This window comes from Pseudorasbora parva, chromosome 6 (assembly GCF_024679245.1).
Source record: "Pseudorasbora parva isolate DD20220531a chromosome 6, ASM2467924v1, whole genome shotgun sequence".
Lineage (NCBI taxonomy): Eukaryota > Metazoa > Chordata > Actinopteri > Cypriniformes > Gobionidae > Pseudorasbora > Pseudorasbora parva.
Window position 1 is genome coordinate 12,303,998 of NC_090177.1, and position 19,812 is coordinate 12,323,809.

Genomic DNA, 19,812 nt, shown 5'->3' on the forward strand with positions numbered 1-19,812 from the left:
AGGTGAAGTTTGCTAGAATGATCGAGTGAACGATCTGTAAGCAATGTATCTACGGTTGTATTTTGTAGTACAAAATAATATTAACCGTTGTCATTGGACACACTATTTAGTTTGGTATGGTACTTGGAGTTAGCCTGGCTCTGCCCTCCTACGTACTTCCGTTCAATTTAAATTTTCCTTCAGTACTACGTCTGGGACTGCTGTGTAGTCTTAGGTTTTCTCTGAACAAATTTTTACTGGTCCAATCAGCGAACAGAGGGAGTGGCTGAGAACGATGACGTTGATGTCGAGCGCTAGTTTGAGATGTAGTTCAGTAATGGCGGCGGAGAAAGATGCAAACTAAACCATTCATTGCATTGTGGCACCGCTGCCGAATTTCCAGAAGTTAAAGCCCCGAGCAATAACAGTCTTTGCTGGGGTTTGTTGGTGGCCCTCCAACAGGGTAAATTCGGAAAAGGTTTGATTTTCCAGATCGCTTCGAAGTGATGAAGGAGTTGGCTGAAGCTATTCGGACGGTAACGTAATGGTTTCTTGTGGGGTCGGAAGGTATTGCCATCATTTAAGTTACAGGGACTGCTTTTGACAAACGCAAGGTCGTGTTGATGTAATAGCTGTCCGAATCCACATCTCTGAGTTTTCAACAATATATCACTTCAAAATTCACTGTTTGTAATAACTTTTGACCACTGCAGAACACCATACGGTTGCTTTGCTGTTATTAGGATGCATTTCTAGACTTGTATTTTCTTAAAATGCTGGCAAGTATTTAGAAGAGCAATATATTTCATCACCGCTCAAACAAATTAAAATAAAAGCACTTAAACATTTGAATTGGTCCGTTATTTATAGTAGCATTTATTATCATACCAAGCATATGACATTTTATTTACAGCATACAATGATGTTACGGACCACGTGAGCGCCGCGTTTCCGATCACAAAACTCTCCTGTCCACCGTGGCATGAATAAATCACAATCCAAATGCACGAGTTTTAGGTTTTATCCTATAGTTTTATTACTGAGGTGATGCACATGTGCACTTTTATTTTGTCGGATTTCCATGAGTGAAACAGGCGAAGGGCGCATGACATACGTGACGACCAAATGTTAGCGATTGGTTATGGCAGATCCAATAGTTTTAAACCTCAACAGGGTGCCCGCCTTCGCGGAAATTAAATGAAATGTACGAGAGTCTGGTAAAACCAGGATAACTTGGAGTTTCCTATTGTTACTGTACTAGCATCTTGCGTTATCTAGAAAATGTGGTCTCGCTAAGAAACTTTCAATTTAATCAGAAATTGTTTAAACAGCTAGTCATTAAGTGGATAAATCATTACTTACTGCTTGCAGGAATACAGTTGCCCCTTTCTTCATTTTAAGACGCTGAGTGAAGCTTGCTTGAAATGGGCCGAACAAACGAACGATTTGTTGTGGTATCCGATCATAATAAACCTCAACCATGACTGTTGACATATGAAAAGTCCTCACGTCTCCTGCACAGCCTGAACATGACGTGTCATGAGAGCTGCCGTTTTTGCTATATTAGGGTCTTGTTTACCTGCAGTCTCAATGATTCGGCTCCGTCAGTTCCACCTGACAATGAACATGTTTGGACAGATGCAAATGTTGGGGTACATATAAATGATCCCCAACGCTTGTCATGATTGGCCTTATGTTGAGAAGGACTTTTTTTCTGTGGTGATTTTGATTCACGAGATTTACATAAGAAGTAGTAGGCAATGGTGTTTGAGACTCACAGTATGTGATGTCCATGTACTGACCTATTTTTATTTCACTATGGCAAGGTTAATTAAATTTTTCATTCTAAGGCACCTTTAACTTATATGGTGGAGAAGGTGACGTTAGCTAGAAGGATCGAGTGAGCGATCTGTAAGCAACTAAACTAACGAAGTATGACACGTATTGGTTGTATTTTGTAAAGACTACAGCCAGCAGAGGGAGCCATTTCCGCATGTTTTGAACCCGCACATGGGGGATGGAGATCACACTCAGAGCTCAGCTCGCAGCTACAGGCACTCATTTAAACGGAGCTATGGTGAGCAATGTAAGTCTTTTAACTTCTCAAATTTATTTCTATGAAAGTTAAGCTTGCAAAGGCATGAAACGCACCAGACTGAACTCGCGTTGTGAATGTATGCCGCGAGTGTAGTCGCGATTACCTCAGCTCTCATCACGAGCTCATCAGCTCATTTATCTCACTCCTGCAGTCAGTGCTCAGTGCTGTGATACTCGCGCGGTGACTCATTCATTATATTGAACAGACACGTTCAGTTTTTAATTGTAGTGTCTTCTCCAACTCAGTCACAGTAATCCAGTAGGTGGCTTTGGGAATGGCCTCACAGGGCAGTGAAGCATTCTGGGAATTGTAGTCTTTCATCCCCATGAGAAAAAAAATACATTTTCTGTCTTTTCTCAGTCTAGAAAGCACCAAAATCAAAAATAATTTCACATTTCTACTACATTGATGACCCAGTTTAAATACAGATTCATCTTCCCAGCGCTGAAGTGACCCCATATATCTTTATGCATTGTATAAGTGCTTCGTGATAAGCACAGTTTGATTTGATTTTTTTACTCACATACAAACACACAGTCCGTATTGAAGTAAAAGTAGTAAATTGATCACAACCAGAATGAATCACACAATATCATATTTGGGAATAGGCCACAGATGCACTCGACTGTGATTGAATAACAAGAAAGGCATGTTTTATATAGATACAAAAATGATCATCAGTTTAATAATGATAAAGAGTGACCTAAGCACTGGTAAGATCATTTAGTCTCGGTTTTAATGAAGATGATTGCATTTCTGAGCATCTGAGACTTACTTTCAGTTTCACTTTTTTGTCCGTGTGCGTGTTGGCTTGCTTTACTCATTTGCTGGCGATGCGTGTTACAGTAGCGCATCATATCTGACTACAATATGTAATAAAGCCTATGAAACGCCCACACATTTATTTAAATATTTGCCAGGAGTAAAATTTACATATGATGTTTAAACAACCAGATGCATTTACACTTGTCCAGTTTCGCATGAAAATGCGTCCCAGCCCACCTTCTGAATTGGTTCGTTTGTGTGATCGGATTTAAATCTCGAAAGAATTTCGGAAGGCATTTACTCATGGTCTTTTTACAATCTGAGCGAGATCTGGTCAGAGAAAACAAATGAAGTGACCAGTTGTAAAAAGGCCATCTCCCAGCTGTGCTGAAGGAACACTCGCTGCTGCTGGTGGAGACAGTACAAACCAGTTGCGGTGCCATGGTCTCATGTTGTTGCCAACAGCGCAGCACATATCATCGTTTCTTTTAATTTATGAATGTCTAAAATCGAAAACGAAGGAGAAGCCTAAAAAGGGGCCGAAGCTTGGCCAATGTTTGCCAATTTTTCCTGCTTCTTACACAGCAACTTTGAGGACAAAATGTTCACTTGCTGCCTAATATACCCCACCATTAACAGGTAAGAATAGATCAGAGATAATGAGTATGAATATACAGTTAACTTTTTCCACATTTTATGTTGTCACAGCCTTATTCCAAAATGGATTAAATTCATGTTTTTCCTTAATTCTACAAACAATACCCCATAATGACAACGTGAAAGAAGTTTGTTTGAAATCTTCACAAATTTATTTAAAATAAAAATGAAAATCACATAAGTATTTAAAGCCTTTGCTCAAAACTTTGTTGAAGGACCTTTGGCACCAATTACAGCCTCAGGTCTTTCGAGTATGATGCTACAAGCTTGGCAAACCTATTTTTGGACAGTTTCTCCCATTCTTCTCTGCAGGACCTCTCAAGCTCCATCAGGTTGGATGGGGAGCGTCAGTGCACAGCCATTTTCAGAACAGGGTGGCCAGCTCTATAAAGAGTCCTGGTGGTTCCAAACTTCTTCCGTTTATGGATGATGGAGGCCACTGTGCTCATTGGAAATGTTCAATGCTGCAGAAATGTTTCCTGAACCCTTCCCCAGATCTGTGCCTTGATACAATCCTGTCTTTGAGGTCTACAGATAATTCCTTGGACTTGACATGCACTGTTAACTGTGGGACCTTAAATAGATAGGTGTTTGCCTTTCCAAATGTCCAATCATCTGAATTTACCGCAGGTGGACTCCAGGCAAGTTGTATTTCGAAACATCGGATGATCAGTGGAAACAGGAGCACCTCAACTAAATTTTGAGTGTCACGGAAAACTGAATTTTTTTCATTTTTTATTTGTAATAAATTTGTAAAAAGATTCAAAACAAAAACAAACTTTTCACATTGTCATTATGGTCACTTAACAGAGAGAGTCCAGAGGAGTCATGTGACAAAGTCACGTGGTCAGATGAGACCAAAATATAACTTTTTGGTCATAATTCTACTAAACGTGTTTGAAGGAAGAAAAATTATGAGTACCATACCAAGAACAAGAACACACAAAAAGATGGCCGCAGCGTGAGTGCGTGTCGCAGAGGTCGGTCTGTTTGAGCTGATATATTTGTTTTTTTGACTCGCTCGATTCAACACTCATTGTTGTACTGCTTTCTTGCAATATAATTTTCCACAATTTCTATCATTCTAATCTATATTTTGGATGAAGACTTTATAACCATCGATCAGTGGAATAATGGCATTGGGGAAACAAGATCAGATCTCCTTGCAAACTTCATGGGACGGTATTAAACAGATTAAGACTGAGATGCTTACTCATCTTGATTCTAAAGTCGATCCCATTCAAATAAAATTGAGTAGTATACAAATGTCCCTGGATACTCTTGGGGAACATGTTGTGTCACTTGAACAGCGTATTGGTACTAATGAAGATAATCTACAAGATCTTACGACACAGATTAAAGCTCTAACAAAAGATAACGTATACCTGATGGAGAAAGTCCAGGATCTAGAAAATCGCAGCAGAGCCTCCAATCTTCGTTTTGTTAAAATTCCTGAATCATCTGAAGGACGCGATATTCACGGATTTATATCCCAACTGATCCAACAGCTGTTCGGACGTGAAAACTTTCCTTCGCCGCCAGCCATTGAGAGGGCGCATCGCACTCCTTTGTTTCGGAACAACGAGAGAGCTGGTCCAAGGCCTATCCTGATTAAATGTAGCAATTTTCAGGATAAGGTCAAAATTCTTCGTCTTGCCAGGGAGAAGAAGGAGTTGGTGTTCAAAGGTACTCGTATTTATGTTTACCCTGATTTCAGCGCGGATCTTTTAAAGAGACGCCGCAGTTTTGATAAAGTCAAACAAAGACTGCGCGAGCTGAACTTGAAATACTCTCTCCGCTATCCGTGTACACTGAGTGTGATTGTTGATGGCAAGCCACAATTGTTTACTTGCCACAAAACGGCAGAAACTGTTTTCATGTCACCAATAGACTCTCCATTATAAAGAGGAGAGGAAAAGATAAAATACTGTTTGGGACAACTTTGTTCCTGGGGGAAGTTTGAGTGGTTAAACGTAGGTGGAGAGGGGAATATAAATATATTATTTATTTTTGTTTGTTTATTTGCGTAGGGATGTGAGAATTGATGTTTTCGATAATGTTGCTCTGTTGTTATTGTTTTTTTTTTTTTTTATCCCCCCCCCCCCATATTTCATTTAATGAGTCTGTAATTTTTTTTTTTTTTTTCGTAATACAGACCGGCCTGTGTATTAAATGTTTACTTTGTGTTCATACTGACTTAATTTGACCCACTTATGATTATGCCTTGGCTTAGGATGGCTAGGGCTGCTGTGCCAGATTTAATGTTTTTGATGTTGTTAGTTAGTGTTTTTTGGAGTTATGTCTGGTTTGTTGATCGTTATATGTGGATGTGTTTTTCTGCCATGCCACCACAATATATTATACTGCTGCAATACTCCTACTTTTGTCCAATATCTAATTTAATTTACTACTTAGCATTACAAACATTATTATTTTTATCACTCATTTTTTATTTTATTTATTTATTTTATTATTAAATGAATAATATTAAAGGCTTAATAATTGTACATTTGAACGTAAGAAGTCTTCTACCTAAAATTGATCTGCTACGTGCTTGGGTAGTCCAATATAATCCGAATGTTATTACTTTGTCAGAAACGTGGTTGAGTAGTAAGATTTCCGATAGGGAAATTAAACTTGAAAATTATGAACTTTATAGAACTGACAGAAACTCCAGAGGTGGTGGTGTAGCAATTTATGTTTCTTCTAAATTAACATCTGAATTAATTATACCTGCAATTCAACCTAGATATTTTGAAGGTCTTTTTGTTAAGATAACCTTTCATCCGAACAAATATTTAACTATCGGAAGTATATATAGACCGCCATCTGTACCTGTTGAATCATTTAACTGTTTGTTTTCTACTATTGATTCCATTTTGTTTAAGAAAGAAATTATTATTTTAGGCGATTTTAATAAAAATTGGCTTGATAAGTTTAAAGATAAAAATAACTTTGAAAATTTGAACCTAACACAATTAATCAAAGAACCAACTAGAATTACACCAATGAGTCAATCTTTAATAGATTGGATTCTTGTTACCCACCCTGATAGATTTGCTAAGGCTGGTATCATGTCGGACTGCTTTAGCGATCATTCTATTATTTACTGTATATGGAAAATTAAAATGATTAAATCACCTCCTAGAATGATACAAATCAGACAACACAAGAAGATGAATCTAGATTTATTTATTAATGATTTAATTTCAATAAACTGGGATAGATATCAGATAATACCCAATGTTCAGGATGCATGGGATTTCTTATATTCAGAGTTTACTAGAGTACTTGATAAACATGCTCCATGGAAAATATCAAAGGTTAAGGGAAAACATTTACCTTGGATAAATGCAGAACTTATAAGTACTTTTAGACAGAGAGATAAGGCCTGGGCTAAATTCCGTAAAACAAGAACAAATGAAAACTGGGAATATTATAGATCCTTAAGAAATCTATCAAAAACTATGACTCGTAACGCTAAATGTAACTATTATAAAGATTGTTTATTCAATAACTTTAAACATCCCAAACAGTTTTGGAGTAATATAAAAGGTTTATTAAATAATTCAGACAGATGCGATATTAAGCAGATAAGAGATGAGAACACTATAGTTTATGATTCCATATCTATTGCCCAAGTATTTGCTAAGTTCTTTTCTACTGTCTGTTCTAATTTACCATCTAATTATCTATCCACAAACTGTTATAATAAATCAAACTTATTTGATAATACATTTACCTTTACTAAGATAACACCTATAGAAGTTCTGAAGGTTATTGATCAGCTTAGTGCTAATACCGGTGCTGGACTTGATGGAATCGAGCCAAGATATATTAAATTAGCCTCACATATTCTCATATATCCACTTGCTGATCTTTTTAACATGTCTTTACAGACTTGTGAGCTACCAGCTCTTTGGAAGTATTCCCGAATTACCCCAATCCATAAAGGAAGTGATACTCTTGACCCACAAAATTATAGACCAATTTCGATAATTTGTGTTATTGCTAAAGTATTTGAAAAATTAATTTATAATCAACTATCAATGTATCTTGAAAAGAATAATATTCTATCACCTTTCCAATCCGGATTCAGGCCTAATCATTCAACCACAAGTACACTTTTAAAATTAACAAACGATGTGTATTCAGCATTGGACAGGGGCGATCTAACAGGGGCGATCTTCATTGATCTAAAAAAAGCTTTTGATTTAGTTGATCATTATTTATTATTAGATAAGCTTTATACAATTGGTCTTTCTCAAAACTCTTTATTATGGTTTAATTCTTATTTACATAATAGAAAACAATGCGTAGTCATTCAAGGAAAACGATCAAATTTATTTGTTCAAGAAAGAGGTGTACCACAGGGCTCAACATTTGGTCCTCTTCTTTTTTCGATTTTCATTAATGATCTTCCCTCAGTTCTTGTGCAATCTTCTGTTCTTCTTTATGCAGACGATACTGTCATTTATACCACAAAACCCACCATGACACAAATCCAAACACTACTTCAGTCTGACTTTAATGCATTGCAAGACTGGCTTTGCTCAAATAATTTATTACTTAATAAAACTAAATCTCATACTATGGTCTTTAATACAAAGCGTATGTCTAAATTAAAATCAAGTAATCTAACAATAATTTGTAATGATGGTACACATATTAGTAGAGTAGATCAAATTAAATATTTGGGATTATGGTTGGACCCAGAACTCACTTATAAACATCACATCAACTACATACTTCGAAAAATAAATTTTGGAACAAGTGTACTGTACAGATCTAGAACTTGCTTTACATTTAGTGTTCGAAAAAGACTTGCTACACAACTTATATTACCTTTCTTTGATTATGCTGACATAGTCTATCTGAATGCATCTAAAACTGATATTTTGCCTCTAACTATAGCCTATAATAAATTGTGTAGATTTGTTATTGGATGCCCATTTGTTACGCATCATTGTATTATGTATGAGTTACTTAAATGGTCTCCTCTCAATATTAGAAGGCATATTCACTGGCTGCAGTTTATTTTTAAATGTATACACTTTAATTACCCCAGTTATTTAAGACAGTATTTGATGCCATATACTTCATTATATAATTTGAGACATTTGTCACAGTATTTTTTCTTCACTCCTTCAGTTAAGAAAACTTCTGGACAGAAAGCATTCAGGTTTAAGGCTCCCGCAGATTGGAATAATTTACCTTTAAAAGTACGAACGGTGACTTCATTTAATATGTTTAAAAAATGTTTATTTTGTTGTTTTGAAACTTGTTGTAATTGTTTTAGATGATATGAGTATATGCATTAATTTGGCAGCAATTCCTTATTTTTATTATTATTATAGTTTTTTATTTATTTATTTTTTTATATACTAATTGCGTAGTGGTATGTCTGTTTATTTAGATTGATGATTGTTGTTATTGTTTTGTTTTGTGTTTCATTGTTCTGTTCTGTGTTGTTTTTTGTTTGGTTAATGCTGTGTATGAGGACCCCCTTGAAAACGAGATGGTGCATCTCAAGGGGTTTATCCTTAAAGAATAAATTTGTATATAACACCATCCCTACTGTGAAGCATGGGGGTGTTTGTCTGCACATGGGACAGGGCGACTGCACTGTATTAAGGAGATGATGACTGGGGCCATGTATTGCGAGATTTTGGGGAACAACCTCCTTCCCTCAGTTAGAGCATTGAAGATGGGTCGAGGCTGGGTCTTCCAACATAATGACCCGAAGCACACAGGCAGGATAACCAGGGAGTGGCACTGCAAGAAGCATATCAAGGCTCTGGCGTGGCCTAGCCAGTCTCCAGACCTAAACCCAATAGAGAATCTTTGGAGGGAGTTCAAACTCTGTTTCTCAGCGACAGGCCAGAAACCTGACTGATCTAGAGAAGATCTGTGTGGAGGAGTGGGCCAAAATCCCTCCTGCAGTGTGTGCAAACCTGGTGAAAAACTACAGGAAAAATTTGATCTCTGTAATTGCAAACAAAGGCTACTGTAACTAATATTAACATTAATTTTGTCAGGTGTTCAAATACTTATTTGCGGCTGTATCATACAAATAAATAGTTTTAAAAAAATCATATATAAAATATATATCATATATTCATATATATCAAAGTCTTTCTCAAACACGTTCTCAATAGGGAACTGAATAACGAGGCTAATAAAACAAGGTTTGCAACATCAGCCAGTCAATCACACAAAATGTTAGGGAGCCTGGTTTGATCAAGCTTCTTTAAATTTACTACAGCAGCGATACAATTAAAATTTCATGTTAAACATTGTTTCATATAGTGCATATTGAAATAGAGCTACTGTAATCTCCATTGACGGGTAACACTTGAGTTCCTCAGAGTCTACAATCACTCTTTTTGGAAGAGCAACACTCCATCTATCCTTGAAAGCACGGCTGTCTCTCCTCCCGCGCTTCTCTCTATCGCTGACTGTGCAACACTATTTCAGCTGGCCTTTTGAAAAGGTGACTGGAAGTGAGTGACGCTTTGCTAAAACCTTTCAAACGTTCTTGTGCAGGTAAAAAGGAAATGTAGACGCTGCTCAATCATTGAGCATGTCTTTTTGGGCAGACCCAGCGTCAAACATAGAAATGAAGGAGAATTAATATTTAAAGACAACCATTACAAGTTGAGCTTGCCACAAGGAAGACAGAGAAATGGAAAGGAAAAAAGGAAAATAGCGACTGCCCTGAAAATTATGACGCTGTCTGTTGGTCTGAGGTACACGGTATGATGGAGGGCTGTTCTAGATACTGCTGTACGCCAAAGAGCTATTTAAAGTGCGAGAGATCCTTTACCTGAAACTTTTATAAAGCAAGGTTTCAGATTGTCATTTCTGTCAGTTTTGTTTTTCAAACACGTCGTCTAAAGTTAAGATGTTTTGAGATGATTTTAGAAGTGCATCTGAAATCAAAAGTTTTGCGGCTTTTAGTTTACGTCTGGTAAATTCGAGGGCATCCATATGCTAGTACACTGAAAAAAGTTAACAAAATTTACGTTTAACAGAAATACATTTTTTGAATAAATAAGATTAGCGATTGTAGTTTATTCAAGTGATGTCAAAGCTGAATTTTGAGCACCATTACTCAAGTCTTCAATGTCACGTGTTGTCTGGCTATCACCAGAATCAACTTAAAATTGAACATTGGGGAGTCTTTTTTACTGCACAAGAGGCTTAGCCTGACAAGCCAGACCCACATCAAGATGTTTGGTCTGGAAACTCTTCTTAAGAATGACTTCAGTGCCGTTCTTTGTTCTTTTCTCAGAGAAAAGCTTAACTCAAAGTCTTCCTGAGTCGCAGTCAAAGCTGATTCGAAAGACCGCCGTTCGCCAGCTTCTGTGTTAACTAGTAGTACACAAGCGCAACTCGGCCGTCATTATGTTAAGCCCCGCCCATTCGAATGAGTTTTGGATAGTCCATTGGATATTCCTATAACCAATCAGACCACAAGAGGCGTGATCAACAGGTAAAGACCCATAATTTCTCTCTGTCATCGTGTTAAACCCGCCAATAGTGCGCCAGGTGGATAAGCCAGTCTTTGATTGGTTCCGACAAAAGTGCAACAGAAGCAGTAGAAATTAATGTACCAGTTTCCAGACTGAGTTGCTGGGCAAAATCTAATTCTCGGCAGTTAGGCTGGGTTTAAATGTGTTGGCATGAGACTAGTGTGACAGAATCACTTACTAACCTAATTTGTGTAGTTTCATGCAATCTTTTCTCTTCATCATCCATGAAACCAGTTAACTAAGTAAACTTTGCATGGATCGACCAAGGAAATCTGATTGTTTACATGGCAACACACATCCATTTGCCTAGAATAATATTTTTAAAAATACAATTAAACAACTTTAACATTGTAGATTTACTGCATAATTCATATAAGTGCTTTACCAAAAACACATTCCTGCTTTTAAATCCTTTGTAAAACTGGCCCAGTTTGCTTCAATATTAAATGTTACTGTAAACATGTTTTTTTTCTTCAATTGATCTTCATTTTCTGACATCTGCCACAAATGCTGTCGATGTTTACATGATAAAACGCGTTTTAATTCACCTTTGACCTCACATTTCAGCTCATGTAGGAGGAAGAAATAACGATAGCTGATTGACATTATGAAGATCTCTTAGTTCACAGAAAAGAGCTGAGCTTTTCATCTGTCACCCGAGTCAACATCTGCCGAGGTGTTAACATCACGTAGATGTAAAAACAGCTTCTCCCACACATGTGGTCATATTAACTGACAATGATTCATTTAATCTTGGTTCATCCACACCCAGATACTGCAAATAAGACAGAAAACAGAAGAGGAACAGCAAAGATTTCTGCAAACCTAAAACCGAGATTTGTCAGCCCACAGATAAAATCTCGAAATGGAAATGCAGGAGAAACCAAATCAAATCTAGGTACTTTTTTTTTTACTCATGTCAAATGTGGATTAAATTTTTTTTTAAATCTTTATATCATCATACTGTTTATTAAAACCAAGTCACACCAGTCTTATCAAGTTACTACTAACTAGCTCTATTTTGCAAATCAAAACAGGACAAACTAATAGAGAGATTTGTCCACTAGGTGCCACTTAAGGTTAATAGTCATCACTAAAGATGTTTCTCAGGTTTGACATTGAAACCTTAGATTTCTTCAAAATGTGCATAAAAACAGGGTGATGGTAACTTGTAAAACAAAAACAACACTACCTACGCCTGTGTCACTGACTTTAGCACAGTGTTTAAAGAGCTTTGTTTTTGTATTTTCAAATAATTTCTCATCCGACATCACCACAGAGAAAGTGAGGTACTTTTTCTGGTCTCGACACCTCATGAATCCTGAAACCTCCTAATCAAATAGCACCGACCCACGTTACCATTGTGAGCTTGTTGACCCTTTTATGTTCCCTTTGAGTCAGTGTTGATCCAGAGAACACACAGTCATCAGGAAAATACAAAGTGAGGCAGAGAGAGAATGTTTTGCGTTTATTCAAGCAGGCAAATTGCAATGCACATTTGGCCCATTACAGCGCATCAACATCAGAGAGCAGCACGCTAAAGCGAGCGAGGAGCATAGACTTATCATTATTTTATAACATGTCTAATGACAGATTGACAGAGGATTTGCAAATGTGAGCCGACGTCGATTTTGCCAAGTTCACTTTCTGCCGCTGCCTGTGTGATGCAAGCATACTTACGTGTATAATTTGATTTTGCAGTGGGTTTATTAGTACATTTTTATAAAAAGAAACTCCACGCCCCGTCGGTGTGGTGAATCTAAGATGTTCTGATGTTCTGAAGCCATCAGACTATGAATAATAGGAATTATGACATTTAGAAGGCTTAAAATGGTGTAAATGCTTCAAAACAATTTCAGAAGGAGTCAGAATGTATGTGATGGTACGGGCAAGCTGTTAGCTTTGATCATCTGCAAAATCATCACGCAAAAATAAACCTGACCGCAGTGCTAGTTCGTGGCCTAAATGTCTTCATATCCTCATGAAAACTCTAAACGTGCGGATCGTAGCAGGGTTGATATATCTACATTCTCTGTAAGATACTGTGAACTTAGGCTCTTCCTTTTCCACCACTTTCTGTCACGTAATTTTGATTCAGTATGTAGCGATAGCGCCTGCACCCTACAGAGTGAATGTGCAAATGAGGTGCAGGATTCCTTTAATCATTGCTCTTTGCTCAGACTCTAGCAGATCAGGGTTCACAAGAAGAAAGCTTGTAATTAAGGTGGACATGTTAGATATTGGATTAACTGTATTAATATGGAAACACTTGAACTGAATAAACATGAAGCCAGAGATAAATTGCTTGCCAACTCTCCACACTCGCATGACAGCAATGTAAGGCTCGCACTTGCGTGTTGAAGGAATTGATTTTTAGAACGGCAGCCATAATCATCATTATAACCGTAACTGCACGCATGATATGGTATCACGATGGGTTTTTTTTTTGGGGGGGGGGCACATATACCATGGTATGGTAATCACTTAGAGTCATGATAACTGCCATAGCATTACCAGGTTTTTAGAGCTACGCACTGAAGCTTCAAGTAGCCTAGATTGCAAATACATGGTCTTCTTCTTCTTCTTTCGGATGTTCCCTTCAGGGGTCGCCACAGCGAATCATCTGCCTCCATCTATTTACCAAATACATGGTAATCCTACATAATTATGGAATCATTTCGATCCATGAAATAAATCGGAGTGTCACAGTGTTACCACTTTTTTTTAGAAGTACCCTATGCTCTGAAGTACCTAAAAGAATCATGCAAATATACAATGGTATATAAGTATTGTAATCACTTAGATCCATGATGTATAACAAAGTACCATGGTATTACCATGGTTTTAGAAATACGTTTTAAAGTACCTGAAGCAAATACCATGCAAAATTTTTAGCGGTAATACTAGGCTACTTTGATCTATTACCATGGCAATATCATGGTATTTTTGGATGTACTTTATAGTAGTGCCTGTGTGTGTGTGTGTGTGCGTGTGTGTGTGCATGCATGCGTGCCTGCCCTTGTTTGTATTAGATTGTGGGGACCAAAATGTCCCCATAAAGGATAGTAAAACCTGAGATCACCTACACTGTGGGGACCAGCCAGCGGTCCCCACTTTTCAAAATGTTTATCATATATAAATATACAATAATTCCTAAATATATTCATGCATGTGTGTTTATTTATTTATATACATAGTACACACATTATGTACACATAAACGTTTATTTTGGATGTGATTAATCATTTGACGGCACACACAGAATATTATATATATATCAAAGTACCATGATAGTACCATGTTTTGAACATAATACTGTGGTATGGATTTAAGTACATAGTGCGCCATTTAAATACCAGGTTATCACTCACAAAAAAGTACTAAAAAGAAACAGCAGAGACTGTCCTTTGAATATACACAGGAAGCAAGTTAGTGTTTAAAACAGCAGTCTGCTCAAGCTGACAGTAAAAAAAAAACAGTGGAATCAATAGAACACTCTGTTATCTATCTCTATATCAGCGTTTAAAGAGAAAGATTATATGTCAGGACTGGGTCTGACCAGACGGAGGCAGAGATACATCATTGTGAAGAGTCAGTGGTCTTTTGTGTGTAAATCATACGTCACATGGCCTCCTGAGTTCATCCTCAGGCCACGGAATACATTTACAACAGATGCAGACCTCCATATTTTTCCTCTGATTGGCTGTTTCCTGTAGATGTATGTAGATTATTGTACAGCTTTGCATTTGCCTGATATTTATGGTGGTCAGATGTGCCGAGTCTTTTACAGTGATTCTTTGTGTTGTTATATCTACTGTAGACCTCGAGTAATGGCTTCATTTTGGAAGGAAAACAAAACATTAATTGCCATGATGAACAGTCGGTCTGACATCATGAGGGTCAGCTCTTACATTAAAGGTAGGTTGGGTAATATGTTTTATAAACACTTTTTCATACTGGTTTAAGCTCTCTTCACATCCTGATATGATATCAAATCATTAATAGAAGTGGGTCTAAATATTAGCACGTGCATATATCTTCTCAGGATCAAAACATGTTTGTCCAATCATTGTATTTGTTCCAAATGCAATGATACAATGTCCTACCTGCCTGCCAGCATATGTATTTCCATACCTCTACGCGTCATCAGCGCATTCAAGGCTGTGCAGAGTTGATGACAGACAGCCACAGAGTGCCAAAACAAACAGCAGCCGCCTTTTACAGTTCTTCCTGAACCAAAACAACAAGCTTATGCCGCGATCATGCCATGTAACCGCAATTACGAGATGAACACCAGTGACGTTCTACCAGTTTTGCCAGATTGGCTCAACGAAAGCTCACCAAAAACCTGCTCACTCAATGAAAAACTTGCCCAAAACTTGAACAGCCAAAATAATACAATTTCATTTTATTGCCATATACTAATCAAGGTTGATAAGCACTATTTTTTATCTCCTTATAACATAATAATGATGACCAGAAAAAAAAAAAAAGATACATTAAAGAGAATTATATAAAATGTCCAGTTGGAAATGGTCAAAGGTCATGAATGAGCGTGTCTGCCTGCTGACCACCGATTGGCTAAGTGTGTTTTCTTTGGCACTGGCACCAACGCCAGCTGACTCTGTCTGGGCCTGTGTGTATCATGATGACTAATTTTATGGAGTACATGCATACTTGAGTTGCTTATTAACCAATTAGACGTTTGAAAACCGCCAAACTGACTCCAAACGAGCCAAAATTTTGTTCAACCGCCCAAAACCCATTTTTACCCTGCACAATCAAATTCAAAACCGCCCAATTGGATAGGAACCCATCCAGTCTGGCAACACTGTGTTCTTCCCTGTTCTGTGGAGCTGTTCACATCCTCAGACTCAGATTTGTGTTTCTCTGGAAACACCATCAACACTAAAATTGATCTGCAGCAGTCAGGTGGTACAGGTCAAAGCTCTGCAAGTTGTTTACGTTCATTATCATACAAATGTTATGTGCTTTGAGACATGAGATCTCTTGGTGTTCTGCAGACTGTGTGCGTTCATGTGTTTTGGAGGAGGGGTGGCACTTGAGACGCTCTCTGAAGATGCTTTCCAAACTAGCTTGCTATTGCTAGCCTCTCTGCATTTGCCAACCCTAGCTTTAATGCTAAAGGAACCAGAGTTGGGCAGTAGCATCGCTACAAGAAGTTACACGCGCATCATCCGCGCGGTGATGAAAGAGAAACTGCTAAGTTTGAAAATAATCTATTGTGTCTCTTGAATAAACACCTCTTGTTAAAAGAACCAGGGTCCAGCCTGGCCACCTCTTGATATGAATTAAATAATGAAACTAGTTTCATGTGTGTGTGAGATAGATCACACACAAACACACGCTAAATGTTTTGTTTTTTGCCATGCTGATACTGTTTGGAGCAGGTCTTAATTATTTTGCTACTGTAGTTTCTGACTTTATTTTGTACACATTGAGTTGTAATTCAACTTACAGTTTGTCCTGCAAAAGTGCCCAAGTCTAAATTGAGCATAAATACAAAAACACAGGTGTGTATGCATATCATACACATACAGATGAACATACACACATACACACACACACACTACCTGGTTTTGTTAATATATGGATCACATGTTTTTGTTGCCAAATTGACAGTTTTTGAATAACTGAAAAAGTATGCATGTCTATATGCTTGACTTTTATTAATCACTGAGATAGCATTGATATGAATGAAGCTGAATCAATATAAAATGAAATAAATAAAAAGTAGCTTAGATGTAGTAAACTACTTTTGTCAAGTTGCTGTAGCTTAGCTTGCTACATTTCCCAGGGGCGTAGCTTCAGTGTAGTGGAGCTTAATTTAATGTAGAGTAACTGGTAGCTTAGCTCACTACATTTTCCAAGTAGCTTACCCAACACTGAAAGGAACAAAAGAAGCCTAATCAACCAGTCTTAGGTTAACGTAACTCAAATGCTAGATACTATTTCACATACTGTTGCACTCCAAAAGTGTGCTGCAATTGGGAACCTAATACACATTTCAGGTTTTGTTTTCTCTTTCTTGGTCAAATAGAGTCAGGTCGTAGCAACCATGAAGTCAAAATTAACAGTACAAAGATTATATGTCATGGTAATATAAGAATATCCTGTAAGTTACAGAGCTGAAAACTTCCTTGTTAGTCTAAGCTTTTATACGATCTCAGCTGTCAATCATGACATAAACCCCCCCCCCCCCCCCCCCCCCCCCGTTTTTATAGCATCAAATAGGGCTGGGTGATATGGAGCAAAAAATATTGATATACGATATATATCTCGATATCTTTACAGGAAAAATAACCCCCTAAAAACTACAGCAAAAACAAATATGCCAAATACCACAAATTCTTTTTTTTTTTATTGAAGTGCAAAGAGGTAGTCAGTTCATGTAGGAACAAAGTGCTTTTGTGACATTTAAAAAAAAAATATTCACACAATAGTGTCAATCACCTGACTGTGGGTGAAACGTGCGATTTGAACTATGATGAACATTAATATTTCTTTATGAATTTTAGCAAGCAGTTATGTTAGAAGGAAAACATGGTCTCTAAACTGAGTCCTGAACAACGCGCACGCTTGTCAACATGATAACTAATCCTCACCTGGTTGCGGAAGCAGCCGTGTTCAATGAGACAACACGCGAGGGGAGGGGGAACAAAAGCAAGAGGCGGGAGGCGCGCGAGCGGGGGCGAGCACAGCACAGGGAAGGCAAACAAGCAAAGTAGCGGAATCAGAATTAAATTAAAAAAAAAAAAATATATATATATATATATATATATATATATATATATATATATATATATATTATATATACACGATATGTCCAAATCCATATCGAGTTGAAAAAATATCTCGATATATTTTAAATATCGAGATATCGCCCATCCCTAGCATCAAATAACTAACTAAAATTAAACTTATTTTAAAAACGAACATTTGAAATGAAATCATTGTGATGATAACTGCCTTCAATGACAAAAACTAACTTTGGGGAAAACATATTTGACGTGTAATTTTATTGTTTAGTTTGCCTCGCGTCCATTAGAAAACACAGAGGAGCAACTATACTAGGACCGGTCACCGGGGGGCGATCGAGGCGCGAAATCTTCAGTTTCTGAGAGGGGCACTGCAGGCTTGCCTGAAATCTGAAATGTAATGATTCATGTACAGTCAGATGTTCTTTGGCTGTGTGTCAGTAAATCAAACCAATGACTAAATGTCAGCTTACATTGTTTCTCTTAAGATGAAAATAAGCTGTTATTTACCAGTGACTAAATTCTATAAAGAAAGCGATCGAAGAAAGCTACCTTTGCAATCGATGGAGCAGCGCTAAAGCTGTCAATCAAACAAAGTTTATGAGTGACGTGTTTAACAGGGACTCTCGTTTTATTCAATGAATCTCTTAACTAGATCACATTCGCACTGTTAGTGAAGATGAAAGCATTCACTAGTCTACATAAGCTGAGTTGCAATGACGAGATCGCTGCTTTCATGCGTTCAACATGTGTCTGTGATCAGCTACAATGAACATCACTGGAACCTTTCATGCCACAATCTCAATATAATGCCATAGATCTCAATATAATGCCATATATCTTAAATGTAATGCAACACTATTCACAATTAGGTAACCATGGGGGCTGTAATTGTAAAAACGAGCTAAAAGAGGGAGTAATACAATTTCAAAAGCAATTATGTTAGCCAATCACAGCAGTGTTTACACTGAAGTCTCCCAGCGGACACGCCCCTTAAAATGGAGCATTCAGAACAGAGCATTCTATCATTATAAGTCCAACCTTAACATCATAAATGAATTTTAAAAATGCAGTTCATGACCCCTTTAATTAAAATAACTGCTAGTTACTAGCATGAGGACGGGACAACTTGTCCCTCACATGAGATCGACCAATAACAAACCACAACCATCCAATCAATTCCCCATGGACAAAATCAAATCCTGCTCTAAATTTTTCATTCTCATCTGAGAAATCGTTTCACATGTATATGTGTCACAATAGGAAAGCAAAGACTTCTGTTTCATGCCATCTTGAAGTATGCATCTGTAGAGTATGTTTCTGACCTTATTTTAAGCATCTGATCCTCTCTTGTGCTTTTCATCCAGTGTCCAGCCAGACTGTCTTCAAACTGTTGCTCTGCTGTGACAATAGTTGACCTGAAAGAGAAAACTGACCATATGAAAACGGTTGACACAAACTTCTATAGCGCCCTTTGTGGCAATGCTGAGAATGCAATGTATACTTATTCACAAATGAAGAACACGTAAAAATGTGTTATTAAAAAAAGCATGTGCTAGAATCATTTGTGTTTTATGCAGAGTATGTTTCAGGCTGTAGAGTCTAGAACACAGAGTTTGTAATTATCTTGATGCTAAGTTTTGATAAAACACAGAACAGACAAATATTGGATGGATAGTTGCAGCTATTTTATATGTTATACTGCATGAGTAAACTCTATTCATCAAAAAGTCCTGAAATAAAATTATTAAACAACACAACAGCTTTCACATTAATAATGAGAAACCTTTCTTGAGCAGCAAATCATCATATTAGACTGATTTTTGAAGGGTCATGTGACACTGAAAACTGGAGTAATGATGCTGAAAATTCAGATTTTCCATCAAAGGTATAAATGAAATTTTAAAATATATTAAAAATAGAAAAATAGTTATTTTAAATTGTAATAATAGCTAGGTTTAGCTAAGTAGGGCTAAGAGCACATGCTGGATTTTACATT

At 37.2% G+C, this 19,812-nt stretch overlaps 1 long non-coding RNA gene across 2 annotated transcripts in view; it reads right to left on the bottom strand.

Moving 5' to 3' along the window:
- Window positions 1–19,812, bottom strand: part of LOC137078399 (uncharacterized) — an 89,067-nt gene that overhangs the window by 66,527 nt on the left and 2,728 nt on the right. For both annotated transcript variants that reach the window (XR_010905299.1, XR_010905298.1), the window contains exon 2: window positions 19,139–19,231. This is a non-coding gene — a long non-coding RNA (uncharacterized lncRNA). The remainder of the gene's footprint in view (window positions 1–19,138; window positions 19,232–19,812) is intronic.